Here is a 17,442-nt window from a genome sequence, read left to right as displayed (position 1 = left end):
TGTGTGACTTAAGAGTCAAGCCTCTTGTGGGTGCTTAATTGAGATTCCTCTGTGAGTGAGGCCAGTGCCTATACCTCTGCTTTGGAAGATATCCAGGCTGAAATGACTGTGTCTGCGTGTCATAAACAAGAACTTTGGGGCCTCGATGGCCTGTTTGTCGGCTCGAACAGACTCAGTTTAGTCTCCTGAGTGAGACCTATGTCCTGGCCTTGACCCTACCCTTGGTCTACCTCTTTGCAGAGATAAAGAGGCTTTCTGTCCCGCTCAGCTGCCTTGATGCTTACAGAAGGATTGCTCTTGATGTTATCAGAGCTGTAGTGTCAGTCTGTGCTGCCCACGCTTGACAAAAGCCAGGTTGTAAGAGATGCTACTTGTGAGAACTGCCAGAGGGCCTGGTGGTTCAGCCACACTCCTCCCAGGTGTGCCTCCAGGATGATGAGGAAAGCACGCGAAAGAGGGGATCTTAGTCAAGTACAGTTAGGAAACAGAGAGTTCAAGTTAATTAGGTTTATTTGCGTCTAATTTGACAATTTCCAAGAGGGACATAACATTTCCCAAGTGTATTTGATCACAGAACATTTTTTTTTTTTAAACGTGATGATCCATTTATTTATTTATTTTTGGCTGCGTTGGGTCTTCGTTGCTGTGCGAGGGCTTCCTCCAGTTGCGGCAAGCGGGGGCCACTCTTCATCGCGGTGCGCGGGTCTCTCACTGTCGCGGCCCCTCCCGTCGCGGGGCACAAGCTCCAGACGCGCAGGCTCAGTAATTGTGGCTCACGGGCCCAGTTGCTCCGCGGCACGTGGGATCTTCCCAGACCAGGGCTCGAACCCGTGTCCCCTGCATTGGCAGGCAGACGCTCAACCACTGCGCCACCAGGGAAGCCCCCACAGAACATTTTTTTACCGATTATCTTCTGGGCCTAGTGGCCAACAACATCCTTTTGGGAACATTCTCCAAATAGTCTCAGGACCCTTTAACACTCAAAAATTTTTGAGAACTCCGAAGTGTTTCTTCTTAGGTGGGTTATATCTATAGATGCTTACTGTATTAGAAATTAAAACAAATTTTTCATTTAAGAATATCAGTAATAAACCCATAGGTTACTATGACATATTTTTGTGTGAAAAATTTATTTACCAAGATGAAACATAATTTGCAAATTTCTTTAATGTCTGGCTTAATAGAAGATGCTAGATTCTCATATCTACCTCTGCATTTGATCTGTTGCTGTATCACATGTCATGTGGCCTCTGGAAAGCTACTGTACACCCTCATAAGAAGAGAGTAAAAGGCAAAAAGCCTTTGATAGTACAGTATTATAAAAATACTTTTGATCATGCAACCCCCCTAAATAGATTCCAGAGACCCCTCCAGGTACCTCCAGGTACCACAATTTGAGTCTAGTTTATTTTTTTTCTTGGACTTACACCTTTTGAGAAATGTGTGTCTGTTTGCATTAGTTCCCTCAGAGTTACCTGTTGAGGGAAATTACAAGAGGAGGGGAGAAACTGACAAAATTTCCTGTCCTTATTGCCAAAATGAAGTTGTTGGATCCTTTATTTTCAATATCCTCTTTAGGAAGACTCTGGTTGACTTTATTTTAATCTCAGCACCAGAAATAGCCACACTGCTGAACAGTTGGTACATTTATCCCGTGAACATTGATTTGCGTAACTTGTTTCCTTCTTTGTATTGGCTGATAGGAAGCTCAACCACATTTGTGGTCCAGATTTTTTAAAACTACCTGTGGAATGAATTTGGGCCATTACATTACCTTCATTCTTTTTTTCCCCTGACCTTATTTTCCTTTCTGCTTTCTCACTTCAGTTTCCTATCTTATATTGTATGTTAGACCCATCATTTAAAAATGAGCCAGGGCACAAACAGTATTTATTCAATTGAAAACCCACTTATAATCTAGTAAGGGAAATGATGTAAATTCACAGATAAGATTAAAATAATGTGGAGTATTAGAAGGACCTTTAAGGAGGTTCGGAGTGTCTACTGACCCTGGGCACATGCAAACCCTGTGTCCCTGCAGTTCTACTAGTTATTTATGCAGCAGAAATGCATCCATAAATCCACCAAAAGACATGGACTAGGATGTTCCCAGCAGCTCTGGAAACTCCCCAAATGCCCATCAACAGTACAATGACTAAATAAACTGTGATATATTTCACACAATAGAATACAACATGGCGATGAAAATGGACAACAATGCAGTGAATCTCACAAACAATACAGAATAAACAAAAGCAAGTTGCAAGAGTACTTTTAGATTCCATTTAGAGAAAGAATACAAATGGTAAATGAAGCCATAGAGTTGGAAGTCAGGGTAGTGACTACTCTTAGGAAGAGGCGTTGCTATAGCGACTGGCAAGGGATACAGGGGTCTTCAAGGCGCTGATACGCTATTTTTTGATCCGGATGCAGGGTACACAGGTGTACTGAGTTTTTGAGTACTTCCTTGAGCTGCACAAGTTCACGTACTTCTCTAAATGTATGTTGTCCTTCAGTAAAATTTTTAAAAAGAGATGCAAAGATTGTGGAATCAGGAAACTTTCCAGACAAGCTCGTTGTCCGGTGGGAGGAGCATGGGTTTCAGGAGGGATGATAAAACGTACCCCTCAGGGTTGTTGGGGAAATTAGGAATACTGTATGTGAGATGCCTAGCAAATACCTGGACCTGGCAGAGGTCAGATTAATGATAGCTATTATCATTGATGGAGTAGCTGACATTTAAACAGAGCTATGAAAAAATGCCTGGGACTCAGACATGCGGTGAGAGACACAGGTGCAGAGGCAGCAAAGCTAAGCATTTGAGGGATGGCTTGGCTGGGATGTGGCGGTGTGTGGGGAGACCACTGACCCAGGAGCTTTGCCCGTCCTGTGCACCACCGGCCCGGGCTTGACATATAGCAGGCACTCGTCAGTATTTGGATGGATCGAATGAGTAATCGAAAGAAAGACTGAGGGAACAAATGAAGGGAATGGTGTTTAAGACCACGTGGTGGTCACCCTTAAATGTCAAGCTGACAAGCTTTACTTAATTTACAGACATGGAGTACTGGAAGCAGGCAGTGGTCTGAAAACTTTCCAACAAAGCCAGAGTTCTCTCCCCAGAGTAGTGCAAGACTGTTACCTGTCCGCGTGAGGAAGGTACAGAAACAAAGAATAAGTAGTGAGAAACATCAATAGCAGTTTGACAGAGTAGTTTTTATCTTTTGAATCTGATTTTTAAAAATGGGGCTTTCCTTAACAAGGATTTACTGTATAGCACAGGGAATTATATTCAATATCTTGTCATAACCTATAATGGAAGACAATCCAAAAAAAGAATATAGATACATCCATGTATATCTGTATAACTGAATCACTTTGCTGCATACCTGAAACTAACACAATATTGTAAATCAACTATTCTTCAGTTTTTTTAAAAATTGGGCTTTCCTTTTGTACTTTTTTGGCTTTTTAAAATTTTCTAATAAAATTAATTTTATTGTATTTTATAGGTCTTCAGTAGATTGGTGGTTAGAAGCAAACAACTGGGCTTCACCCCAGGTAGTTTGAAAAGCACTGACCTGGAGGACGGATCTGAGAGGGTGTTCTCGGGTCTGGCCCCGAGGTTCAGAAGCCTGAGCGCCCAGCTGGTGAAAGAACCCCCTGCCTGCTGGCGGCTCTGGGTTCTGAGGCATCAGCAGATGAAACACCCCGGCTTCTTAGCCCAGAGCCGGCCTCCACGGACAAGTGATTTCACTCTCCCGGACTTCACTAGCACCTGCTGAGCGTGGGAGGCCTCCTGCAGTTCATTCTAGCCCGTTGGTAACAAAATACACAGTTCACTGGCAACCCCTGTGCGTGGGAAGGTAGCAGGGGCACTGGGGGGCCTGTGGCTCCACTGAATGTGGCCTGAAGAGGGACATTAACTCAGCCGCCGTCTTGCCTGGAGCAGGACAGCCAGCCAGTGGCAGTAGGTCGCCCTCCCCGAGGATCCCCCAGCTGACTGGAAGCAGCAGGGTGCCTTTCACTCCTCACTTCTGCTAAGTGGTGTTTCCCAAACTCCAATCATCTGAACACGATGGGGAGAAACGAGGAGTCACTGCTTCTCATAAGAGTCAGGCAACGGTGTGCCACAGTCTCTGCCTGGGGTTCTGTGTGTCACCTTATGTGATTAAAATAAATGCCAAAAAAAATGGGACGCTTTGTCCAGACCTTTTTGGTTGCAAGCGACAGAAAACCAAGCTCCAAAGAGTGCAAAAAGAGAATTCAGTCATGTAATTGAAAACTCCAGTGTCACAATTATTTTCTATTGTCACGATCATTTCTTAAACTGTAAAGGTCATTAAGTCACAATCATTTGTGAATGTAAAATGTAATTATATCCAACGCCCTCAAGAAAGAGTCATGCTAGATATCTTCCGTAGTTACAGGTTTTCTCTCTCTGACATTAGCTGCTCTCTCTGCCCAACATCTTACTCCCTCTCTCATGGGGACATTTACTCCCAACTCTAAGTTTTGTTCATATTCCTCCCAATCTGTCTCCCTGCTTTGGGTGGAGCTGACTTCACCCCATGCACCAGGAACAGGCGTCTGGTCCAGGTTTGGCCAATCGGAACATTGGGCAAACTCCTGGCCACAGAGATTGGATCTGAGATGAGCATGGGGCCCAAACCAAGCTAGTCAGCTTAATCAAGCTAGTAGAGTTAATCTTGCCTGTTGGCTTGTGTGGTCAAACTAGAGGAGGGTATCTCTTTCACCACATTTGGAGCTATTGGCAGCCACCTTGCCACCATGAGGGCTGACCTGAGACTAACACCATCGTAGAAGGAGACAACAGGAGATGGAAACCAGGTCCTAATGATGTTGTTCACACCTCCTGAGTCCACTTGTGTCTGAAGCAAGGATATCTCTGGATTAATAAATAATGTTAGTAAATTCCCTTTCTGCGCCAGTTTAGATTGGGTTTTGTCACATGCAACCAAGAGAATCTTGACGAGGCATCTCAACTTCATATTTTAATCATTTTTTCTAAAATGTATTCCACATGTCATTTCCACCTTAAATAAAGCATGTTGAACATAAGTCAGCCTCCCTTTATGACTTGGGCTTATTATTATTATAGAGTTGTCCCTAAGGGGTTATTGGGGTGGGTCAGACATTTACCTGCTGTGCTTGTGAGATTTCTGGCTTTTCTGTTTTTCTTATCTCTGCCCTGCCTCACAGCTATAAGGAGCAGGCTCTGGCTTCATCTTGAATTTGCTGCTTGTAGTCTGTAGTGAGATTGGAAAGCATTAGCCAAAATTCAGGAATCTGGCATCAAATGAAAGTAAATGACTTTAATGTGGATTTAGAGGCTCTGGTAAGGATAATGGCAAGGCCTTGTGACATTTTGGCTGCCCTGAGGTGTTTCTTTCTTTCTTTCTCTCTTTCTTTCTTTCTTTCTTTCTTTCTTTCTTTTTCTTTCTTTCTTTCTTTCTTTCTTTCTTTCTTTCTTTCTTTCTTTCTTTCTTTCTTTCTTTCTTTCTTTTCTTCCTTCCTTCCTTCCTTCCTTCCTTCCTTCCTTCCTTCCTTCCTTCCTTTCTTTTCTTTCTTTCTTTCTTTCTTTCTTTCTTTCTTTCTTTCTTTCTTTCTTCCTTTCTTTCTTTCTTCCTTCCTTCCTTCCTTCCTTTCCTTTCCTTTCCTTCCTTCCTTCCGTCCTTCCTTCCTTCCTTCCTTCCTTCCTTTCCTTCCTTCCTTCCTTCCTTTCTTTCTTTCTTTCTTTCTCTTTCTTTCTGTCTTTCTTTCTTTCTTTCTTCTCTTTCTCTCTTTCTTTTTAATAGTATTTGCTTTCTGTTTCTGCATTGTTCTGAATGGATAAGTTTTCTTGATGTTTCTGTTGGTTGAGAATTTTCCCATAACAAAATTATCACACTAAAGGATTGTGCCATGTGAGCAAATGAGCTAGGGTTGAAATGTCTTATAACTTAGCACAGTTACTTAGTTTCTTCGAAGAGGGAACAGAAATACACAGCAATATTCTGAACCTCAGGCTGACTTTTAACTTGTTTTTCTTCTTTTCTAAAATAGCCTCCTTATTTTCAACCTCTAATAGCATACACTGACTTGCGAGGGGAGGGAAAAAAAAAGCAAGCATGTTTGTATCAGAAGGAGCAGGTTTACTTAAAGCAGATGTGGAATCAATTTGGGCAAATGTGAGTTGCCAGCCTCTGAACTTTGCTGCTAAGTACATGTGCCCTGGAATACATCGGAGTCACTTAAGCCTCATAAATGTGGTGCTGGAATACAGGGTAAGCATGTGTAGGGGGCACGCAACTCGCTGCCCTTGCAAAGTTGAGTGAAAACGCCAAGGGGCACACTCCCTCTGAGAAGTTCAAATGAAGACAATTGTGTTTAGAAAAAAATATAACCAATGTCTGGTTTTGAAATTACTAGGAAAATGGCAGCTCTGGTGATTTATCTTGCGGAATAAGCAAAATCTGCTTTCTAAAATGGCTATTTTTATTTTTATTTCTGCTGCCACTTGATGTGGACTCACATTACAGACATAAAATACCCAAGCACAAAACCATTATTTGGTTTCTGTAACGAAGAGAGCAGGACTTAATTTTTGCCAGTCCCTGCCTTTTGAACATTCGGTCTGCGTCTTTGCAGAACAAGTTAGGCAGCAGACTGAGACTCCAGAAGGGTGACTCCTGTTCTTCACTAACTGAACATGTGACTCCTCAGCCTGTTGGGGCTCCCTGTTAACGTTTGCACCAGCTCTTGCGAAACACAGTAGATTTCAGTGATGATGAGAGTGATTGCAGTGAGCGAATGTCAGAGAACACGGGACAGCCAGTTGCCAAGGCCCTGGCTTCCTGGCTGTGTTTCCAGTAAAGGGATGGGAAGACAAGGATGGTGGTTGCTTCTCTAGTCTCTAGATGCCTAACACGATTACACGGACTAGTAGGTATGATGGGCTCAATTGCATCCCCTCAAAATTCATAGGTTGAAGTCCTAACCCCCAGCACCTTAGGAAGTGACTGTGTATGGAGACGGGGTCTTTAGAGAGATGATTAAAATAAAATGAGGTCATATGTGTGTGCCCTGACCCAATATGACTGGCATCCTAATAAGAAGAGGAGATTAAGACATAGACCCACACAGAGGCAGGACCACGTGAGGACGCAGGGAGAAGACAGCCATCTACAAGCCAAGGAGAGAGGCCTCGGAAGAAACAAACCCTGCGATAATCTTGATCTTGGACTTCCAGCCTCCAGAACTTCAAGGAAATAAATTTCTGCTGTTTGAGCCAGCCAGTCTATGGTACTTTTGTTATGGCCGCCCCAGGAAACTAATACAGTAGTTGGCCCGTAAACACTTGTTGGATGTTGTTTTATCATCTCTTGTGAATAGTTCTCTAGAATAAAATCTCTTTGTCCTACAGAATCATGGCCTTAGTTTGAGGCTGAATTTCCTCCAAGGTTTACCCTGCCTCCCTTCCCATATTGCTCACACACGGGACCCTCCAGTTTAGCCCCCCTAAATCTATTCATGACCCTCAAAATACCATTAGTGCCCTCCTGCCCCCTCCACCCCTCTGCTCACGTTAAGTCCTTGTGCAACTCCTCCTCCCTTCTCTTCACCCATCTAAGCACCGCAGTTGTTTCCAGACCTATTTTAAATTTGTCCCCACCCCCAAGGCTTCCCTGATCTTACCAGTCTGGGGAGACTACTTTCTCCTTTGTCTTATTGGTTCACACCATTCATATGGCATAAAGTGGCATGGCTACCTTGGGCTGTGATTTTATTACCAGCAGATGACAACTCCCTCCCACCTTCAGCTCAGGATAAAATCCTTGGCATCGTCCTTGCCTCCTCTCTTTCTCTCACACCTAACAGTCAGTTGGACAAGAAACCAATGGACTCACCCATCCAAAACCTCCCGACTCCGAACCGTCTCATCCCCTCCACTGTTACATCACCAGCGTCTAAGCCGCAATCTGCTCCTGCCTGGATTATGGCAACTGCCTCCTAACAGCACCTTCGGCTTCTACCCTCGTCCCCCGTGGTAGGCAGAATTCTACACTGGGCCTGCATACTCCCCTCCCCTGAGCACGGGTGGGACTTGTAGATGTGATGGATGTCAGGCTGTGATTAGGTTACTGATGAGTTGACTTTGAGGGATATCTTGGTTGGTCCTTACCTAGACAGGTGAGCCCTTTGGGGGCTGGGTCCTTCCTGAAGGAAGAGATTTGAAGTGTAAGAGAGATTCCCCTCTGGCCTTGAAGAAGCAAACAGCTATGTTGTTAACTGTCTGCAGAGGGAACCACACGGCAAGGACTTGAGAATGGCCTCTAAGAGCCACCCCCAGCCAACAGCTGGCAAGAAAATGAGATTTCAGTCCTGCAACCACAAGGATGTAAATTCTGCCAACAACCAGTGAGCCTGGGAGAGGACACTGAGCTCAGGATCCTGAGATCATAGCCCCAGCTGACACCTTGATTTCAGCCTGGTGAGACCCTTGGCAGAGGACCCAGCTGACCCAAAACTGGACTACTGCTGACCCAGGAAACAGAGACAATAAATCTGTGTTGTTTTAAGCTGCTAAGTGTGTGGTCATTACTTATGCAGAATGGATAACTGATACACCCCACTTCAGTCTATTCTCCCCACACTGGTCAGAGTGAGGGATCCTCTTGGGACACAAGGCAAAGCATGTCCCTCTTTCTCTCAGGAGCCTCCGATGTCTCCTGTTGCCCTTGAAATAAAAGCCACAGGACACCCTCCATGATCTGGACTCTCCCCGCCTCCAACCTTGTGTCTTCTTATTTTCTCTCATCTTCTCTCTGCTCCAGGCACAACAGCCTCCTCACTACTCGGGGAGCACACTGGGCCTGCTCATGCTTCCACCTTAATGGGTCTGTTCTCTCCACTTCAAATTCTCTCCCTCCAGATTTCCCCATGGCTCCTCCCATGACCTCCTTCAAACCTTGTCTCAGAGAGGGTCTCCTCGTCCCCACACTTAAAACTGCAACCTCTCCTCACAGAACCCAGCACTCCCAATCCCTTCCGCGCTCCACTGACACTGTATGCTTTACATGTTTACATGTGTATATTATTCTGTAACATTCTGCATATAATTCACTTATTTATCACATACAGTATGTGTTTGCTTCTTCTCCTGTTGAAATATACACTCCACACAAGCAGGGATCCACGTCCCTTTTGCTCACTGATATATCCAAGCTCCTAGAACAGCATCTAACATCAATCAATACTTTTCAATCAATACTTATTGAAAGAATGGATGGATATTGTTGTGACTTTTAACAGTGGGATGCTTTCTGCTTAGTCTCCCTGGAAAAGCTGTTGATGGCCCACTGTTGATGGTCCTCCACCCACCCTAGAGGTCACCTACGGATAGTTCCCAGCAAGCAGATGCACCCTGGGTCACGGGGCAAGTCAGAATTGTCAGGGAGCTGACCCCAAGGAGCAGCCCCCAGTAGAAGGGGATGGCAGTTGGTGGAGAAACACCCCAGCTTTCTTACCCCACCATGGGACTGAGCCCCAGATGTACATAGCAGCAGTCCACTCACTGACACCACTTAACTGGCATCCTTCTTTTCCTTGTCCCATTTCTCTCTTCTCACATCACCTTCCAAATAAATGGCATGTCTTTAATCCCTTATTTCAGGATCTGCCTTTAGCCTAAAGGAACCTAAACCAGTTTCTTTGTTTGAAGTATTAAGGTTGCAAGCCATCTTCTTAAAAACAAGCTTTGAGCTTGACCAGTAGATGAAAACTCAAATATTAACCCCCGAGGAAGATCACAGGATTCACCCCTGTAATAATTTTAGAACCAGAGGACTAAAGAAAGTTTTAACCCAGTGGATCCCAAGACTTCTTGGGATGGGTTAGAGATGGAGTTCCATCAAGGTAGGAGGGAAGATCTATGAACTGCACTCAACATTCTGATAGCCTGAGAGAAATCATCCATTTACCAATGACCAAACCATGCGGGTAAACATTTACATTCACTATTGGGGTCTGGAGGCCTCTCACCTTCTTACGGCATACAGTATTATGCTGATCAAAAGTGATTACAGTAATGGATCTGTGATTAATTTCTACAAAGAGGGGAAACACCTTATCAATTCATCAAGGGCATTGGTGTTTGAAGAGATTTTTCTAAGCAGAGCCTTTTGGTGTGAGCACAGTTGGAAACCACTAAATTAACCCAACCCCCATGTTCTACACAGGAGGCATCTGAGGCCAGGGGAGACCAAGGGGCTTGGCCAAGGTCACTCAGCTCAAGATGAAGAGCCAGGGCTACAAGTGGGCCTCTAGACTCCTATTTTCACACTTCTCACTTCACACAGGAAGAGAATGGCATACTGCGGAGAATCTGGGATTGTTGTTTCATCTGGAGAATATTTTGACAGAACCAAAATTTTCCTTAAAAAGCACAGTGAATGAATTTTACCCACTGGGAGATAAATTAGCCACATGACAAAATGCTGAATATTTACGACAGCAAATGAGCTTCTCTGTGGGAAACAGCTGCATGGCATCCGAAGAATAGTACTAAAAACACATTCACTCATTCCAGAAGCAGTGTGGTGTAATTACATGCCTGGCACGTACCCGGCACATAGTAGGCAATTAGTGCTTAACTCTTTGACCTTGGACAAGTGACATGACCCCCTCCAGACCTCTTTCTACTAATGCGGAAAATGTGGGGAGGGAGAGTTCATGATATACTGGGAAGACCTGGTTTCCAGTCTTAACTTTGTCATGGGATCCTGCGTGAATCACGCCATCCCTCTGAGCCCTCAATCTCCACATCTGCAAATAGAGAATCGATTATAAGCTCTCTAGCATGTCTTTTAGCTCAAAAATTCTGAGTCTGATGGCCTCAATGTCCTCACACATCCCTTTCCAACTCTCACAATCTCTGATTTTATTGGATTTAGAATTGATTTGTTTCTGAGATTGATTTTTTTTAGCCTGAGTAAAAATGAAATGACACCTCCCCTTCAGTCGGGCTAATCCCAAGCAAGTAGCTCAGAGATGAGCAAAGAAGTGTCAAGTAGACAAATGGAAGTGAGGGCAATCGCAGCAGGGGTGTTCTGAAACCTGTCTCCTTTCTGCCAAAGGTGATCGTTGGGCAATTACTCTCACCAGTGTGCTAGCTGGTAGGAAAGGAAGGCCAGAGGCCTTACTCTGTTAAAGCCCAGGCAAGGTTATGAGCAAGAGGGTTGTTAAAATATGGATTTCCTCAAAGCCTTGTTTTTAGATTCCTATTTGAAGACAGCAGACTGCTTCAGGGGGTGTCTCGTTCCTGATCATGATCTTCCCAGAACTCTTAGCAGGATTTCATGTCTCTACCCCAACCCGACCTCTCTCATGGTGGGATGGTGGGTGCTCCAGGGGCAGAAACATAGGTTTTTTTGTTTGTTTCAATTTTTTAAAAAATATTTATTTATTTATTTATTGGGCTGCATCATGTCTTAGTTGCGGCATGTGGGATCTTCCTTGTGGCATGTACGATATTTTGTTGCGGTGCGTGGGCTTCTCTCTAGGTGTGGCGTGGGCTCCAGAGCGTGCAGGCTCAGTAGTTGTGGCACACTGGCTTAGTTGCCCCGCGGCAGATCGGATCTTAGTTCCCCGACCAGGGATCGAACCCGCCTCCCCTGCATTGGAAGGTGGATTCTTAACCACTGGACCACCAGGGAAGTCCCAGAAACATAGGTTTTTGAAAAAAAACACTGCATAAAATAAATTTTGCATTAGGATTTAATTCCTGATCTGTTTGCAATATTTGTGTGTGTGTGTGTGTGTGTGTGCATGAGTGTGCATGAGGGTGTGGTAGTTAAGTAATGCGACTGATTTCTGTTCTAAAGAGAACTTTTAGAAGTTATATGCCCCAAAAGTCAGGTACCTTGAACAGCCATGTACTTATCCCAACGATGCTACCGCTGGGGAAACAATTTTGACAATTCCCTTCTCATTCTTGCTCTCTGAGTCGAAGTCACAGTCTCTGGAATTTCCTCAATGGTAGAGAAACAAAGTATTTTAGGAGTGATTTTGAGTTTAAATAGCCTTATGTAATTCAGAGCAAGACTTGTGGGTAAGGTGGATTCTCCAGCTCTTTAAAAACAGGCAGAATTCTGCCTGATGAATGTGGAAGGCATGAGAGACTTAGAAAATCATCATTTTGTAACTCCTAGGGAAATCATTGATCCAGACAATGGTCATCAATGCATGAACTCGTTAGATGAAAGATTGGTGGAAAGTTGACCACAGAGGGATCAGCCTGTCACTTCCTGAACCAATGATTAATCTTAGCATTACTGAAAGGAGGACATTGTGTGTTTCCCAATGTGATGTGATATGTAGCATGCGGTATCACCAAAAGGGGTTCCTGCCACAAATGCCAGTTGTGCCCCTAGAGCTCGTTTCCATTTACAGGACTTATGGAGGATTAGAACAAGTAAGATGACTTAAATGACACTACAAGAAGGCAAAGAAACAAATCCAGAATGTGGGTCATTTTTTAGGGCAACTGGCCCAATTTCTGCAAGTTAGTGGTGGGACCTAAAGATGGTGGTGGGAGTATTTAAGGTTAAAAGAGAACGGGGGGAAAAAAAGATTAAAAGAGTGAAGAGATATAAGAACCAAATGTATGAATCATTTTGAACAAACCAACTATAAAGGGGACAGTTTTACAACAATTGGGGTAATTTGCTTATGGACTGCATATAAGGCCATATCAGAGAATTATTGTTAATTTTGTTCAGTGCAGTCATAACTTTGTGAAACTGTGTTGACATGTTTTAGAGCTGCACAGTGAAGAACATAGAAGTGAAATGACCCGATGCCAGCTTTGCTTTGGCCTACATCAACCGAGAACAAAAGACAGAGAACTTTTAAATGGATAAAGTAAATGCCACAGAATTTTAATAATTATTGCATCTGAGTGATGGGTGTATGGGGCTCCATTGTACTAGTTTCCTTATTTTTGTTTAAAATTTAAAAAAATAAACACTGGGAGGAGGAAGTGGGGGTGACTTTCAAAAGCTTGTCTTTCTAAGTGTGGGGATCAGACCACAGGCTCTCTGTGGTCCCTTCCATGTCAGCTAATTAAACATATTTCTTTACAAGGGAAAGAGGAGAAGAAAAGGAGGAGGGAGGGGCAAGGAGAAGAAGGAGGCATATCTGCATATACAGGATATAATGATCGCCAAGATATATTTTTAGTGATAAAGCAAGAGATAGAATAATGGGCTTAGAATGCTATCATTTGGGTTAAAAAAAAGGGGGGACCTTGGTGGCGGGGCATAAATCTATCTTCCTCTGGAAGGATGCAAAGAAAATCAATGGTTGTTGCTTCAAAGAAGAGAAACTGGTGGCTGGGCCAGGGGAGAAGGAAAATTTACTTGTACATCATGTACCTTCTGTACTTTTTGGATTTTGTACAGCATGCATGTATTACCCATTCAAAACTACAATTGAAAAGAAAAACAACCAAAAAAGAGCATTGCATTTATCCCTCTGTTTTAAGCAGGGCATTTCTAGTCTAGAGCGGGTCTTAACCTTTGAGGGATTTTAAGTTTGGGGAGATATCCGCTTCATTTATGCCTCTCTTCTTCAAGAAACTCCTCCCCCAGAATGTGCTGAAGGAATGGCCTGGGCTACACCATTTACAGGGCAGCTGCAGCTCACTGACCACAGCTGAACAGGAACCCCACCCCCACCCCCGGCCTTGCGATCGTGCATGCATGCTCGCTCTCACTCTCACTCTGTCTCATCAGTTTTATTTCTTCTCCTCCTCCTCCTCCCCCTCCTCCTCGTCTTTCTTCTTCTTCTTCTTTTTCCTCTTCTCTTTCCCCTTCCCCTTCTCCTTCTTCTCTTTCCTCTTTTAATTAAAACAAAATTTATTACTTTTGATAAAATGTACATAACATAAAATTTACTATCTTAACCATTTTTAAGTGTAGAATTCAGTAGTTAGCACATCCACATTATTGTGTAACCAGACTCTTTTCCTTTTGCAAAACTGGAACTGTGGGTTTTGAGGGAAGAGCTTAGCCCAACCACTTCTACCAGTTCTAACCTGAGGCTGGAATATTCCACTAGCCATTTTAAGGAAGTACATTCTAGTATACTAAGAGTTGCATAGATGGCATATAAATTTATACAAAATAAAAATTACATGTGTGATTGGTTCAAGATAGCAGAGTAGAAGGATGTGCTCTTACTCCCTCTTGCGAGAGCACCGGAATCACAACTAACTGCTGAACAATCATTGACAGGAAGACACTGGAACTCACCCAAAAAGATACCCCACATCCAAAGACAAAGGAGAAGCCACAATGAGACGGTAGGAGGGACGCAATCACAATAAAATCCAATCCTATAACTGCTGGGTGGGTGACTCACAAACTGGAGAACACTTATACCACAGAAGTCCACCCATTAGAGTGAAGGTTCTGAGCCCCATGTCAGGCTTCCCAATCTGGGGGTCCTGCAACAGGAGAAGGAATTCCTAGAGAATCATACTTTGAAGGCAAGCAGGATTTGATTGCAGGACTTTGACAGGACTGGGGGAAACAGAGACTCCACTCTTGGAGGGCACACACAAAGTAGTGTGTGCATCGGGACCCAGGGGAAGGAGCAGTGACCCCATAGGAGACTGAACCAGACCTACCTGCTACAGTTGAGGGTCTCCTGCAGAGGCGGGGGGTGGCTGTGTCTCACTGTGAGGACAAGGACACTGGCAGCAGAAATTCTGGGAAGTACTCCTTGGCATGAGCCCTCCCAGAGTCTGCCATTAGCCCCACCAAAGAGCCCGGGGTAGGCTCCAGCGTTGGGTCACCTCAGGCCAAACAACCAACAGGGAGGGAACTCAGCCCCACCAATCAGCAGACAAGAGGATTAAAGTTTTACTGAGCTCTACCCACCAGAGCAACACCCAGCTCTACCCACCACCAGTCCCTCCCATCAGGAAACATCCACAAGCCTCTGACATAGCCTCATCCACAAGAGGGCAGACAGCAGAAGCAAGAAGAACTACAATCCTGCAGCTTGTGGAACAAAAACCACATTCACAGAAAGACAAGATGAAAAGGCAGAGGGCTATGTACCAAATGAAAGAACAAGATAAAACCCCAGAAAAACAACTAAATGAAGTGGAGATAGGCAAGCTTCCAGAAAAATAATTCAGAATAATGAAAGTGAAGATGATCTAGGACCTCGGAAAAAGAATGGAGGCAAAGATCGAGACGATGCAAGAAATGTTTAACAAACACCTTGAAGAATTAAAGAACAAACAAACAGAGATGAACAATACAATAACTGAAATGAAAAATACACTAGAAGGAATCAATAGAAGAATAACTGAGGCAAAAGAACTGATAAGTGACCTAGAAGACAGAATGGTGGAATTCACTGCTGCAGAAAAGAATAAAGAAAAAAGGATGAAAAGAAATGAAGACTGCCTAAGAGACCTCTGGGACAACATTAAACGCAACAACATTCACATTATAGGGGTCTCAGAAGGAGAAGAGAGAGAGAAAGGACCCGAGAAAATATTTGAAGAGATTATAATCGAAAATTTCCCTAACATGGGAAAGGAAATAGCCACCCAAGTCCAGGAAGCGCAGAGAGTCCCATACAGGATATACCCAAGGACAAACACGCCAAACACATAATAATCAAATTGGTAAAAATTAAAGACAAAGAAAAATTATGGAAAGCAGCAATGGAAAAATGAAAAATAACATACAAGGGAACTCCCATAAGGTTAACAGCTGATTTCTCAGCAGAAACTCTACAAGCCAGAAGGGAGTGGCATGATATACCTAAAGTGATGAAAGGGAAGAACCTACAACCAATATTACTCCACCCGGCAAGGATCTCATTCAGATTCGATGGAGAAATCAAGAGCTTTACACACAAGCAAAAGCTAAGAGAATTCAGCACCACCAAACCAGCCTCTACAACAAATGCTAAAGTAACTTCTCTAATTGGGAAACACAAGAGAAGGAAAGGACCTACAAAAACAAACCCAAAACAATTAAGAAAATGGTAATATGAACATACATATTGATAATTACCTTAAATGTGACTGTATTAAATGCTCCAACCAAAAGACACAGGATCACTGAATGGATACGAAAACAAGACCCATCTATATGCTGTCTACAAGAGACCCACCTCAGACCTAGGGACACATACAGACTGAAAGTTAGGGGATGGAAAAAGATATTCCATGCAAATGGAAATCAAAAGAAAGCTGGAGTAGTTATACTCATGTCAGATAAAATAGACTTTAAAATAAAGAATGTTACAAGAGACAAGGAAGGACACTACATAATGATCAAGGGATCAATCCAAGAAGATATAACAGTTATAAATATATATGCACCCAACATAGGAGCACCTCAATACATAAAGCAACTGCTAACAGCTATAAAAGAGAAAATCGACAGTAACACAATTATAGTGGGGGACTTTAACACCTCAGTTACACCAGTGGACAGACCATCCAAACAGAAAATTAAGGAAACACGAGCTTTAAATGACACAATAGACCACATAGATTTAATTGGTATTTATAGGACATTCCATCCAAAAAAAAAAACAGATTAAACTTTCTTCTCAACTGTTCATGGAACAATCTCCAGGATAGATCACATCTTTGGTCACAAATGAAGCCTCAGTAAATTTAAGAAAATTGAAATCATATCAAGCATCTTTTCTGACCACGATGCTATGAGATTAGAAATCAATTACAGGAAAAAAACGTAAAAACCACAAACACATGGAGGTTAAACAATATGTTACTAAATAACTAAGAGATCACTGAAGAAATGACAGAGGAAATAAAGAAATACCTAGAGACAAATGACAATGAAAACACGACGATCCAAAACCTATCGGATGCAGCAAAAACAGCTCTAAGAGGGAAGTTTGTAACAATACAATCCTACCTCAAGAAACAAGAAAAGTCTCAAATAAACAATCTAACTTTACACCTAAAGGAACTAGAGAAAAAACAGCAAACAAAACCCAAAATTAGCAGAAGGAAAGAAATCATAAAGATCAGACCAGAAATAAATGAAATAGAAACAAAGAAAACAATAGCAAAGATCAATAAAACTAAAAGCTTGTTCTTTGAGAATATAAACAAAATTCATAAACCATTGGCGAGACTCATCAAGAAAAAGAGGGAGAGGACTCAAATCAATAAAATTAGAAATGAAAAAGGAGAAGTTTCAACAGACACCACAGAAATACAAAGCATCCTAAGAGACTACTACAAGCAACTCTATGCCAATAAAATGGACAACCTGGAAGAAACGGACAAATTCTTAGAAAGGTATAACCTTCCAAGACTGAACCAGGAAGAAATAGAAAACATGATCAGACCAATCACAAGTAATGAAATTGAAACTG

General features: G+C 43.0%; 1 long non-coding RNA gene across 1 annotated transcript; it reads right to left on the bottom strand.

The window, feature by feature from the left end:
* Positions 1 to 486: 486 nt before the first annotated feature.
* Positions 487 to 14,848, bottom strand: LOC137764227 (uncharacterized). The gene is made up of 3 exons (XR_011073936.1): positions 14,693 to 14,848; positions 5,164 to 5,270; positions 487 to 1,042 (listed from the first exon to the last, which is right to left on the bottom strand). It is a non-coding gene; the product is annotated as an uncharacterized lncRNA (long non-coding RNA).
* Positions 14,849 to 17,442: the final 2,594 nt, after the last annotated feature.

The sequence above is a fragment of the Eschrichtius robustus genome, chromosome 4, assembly GCF_028021215.1.
Source record: "Eschrichtius robustus isolate mEscRob2 chromosome 4, mEscRob2.pri, whole genome shotgun sequence".
NCBI classification, from domain to species: domain Eukaryota; kingdom Metazoa; phylum Chordata; class Mammalia; order Artiodactyla; family Eschrichtiidae; genus Eschrichtius; species Eschrichtius robustus.
This window is presented reverse-complemented; position numbering and strand designations above follow the sequence as displayed.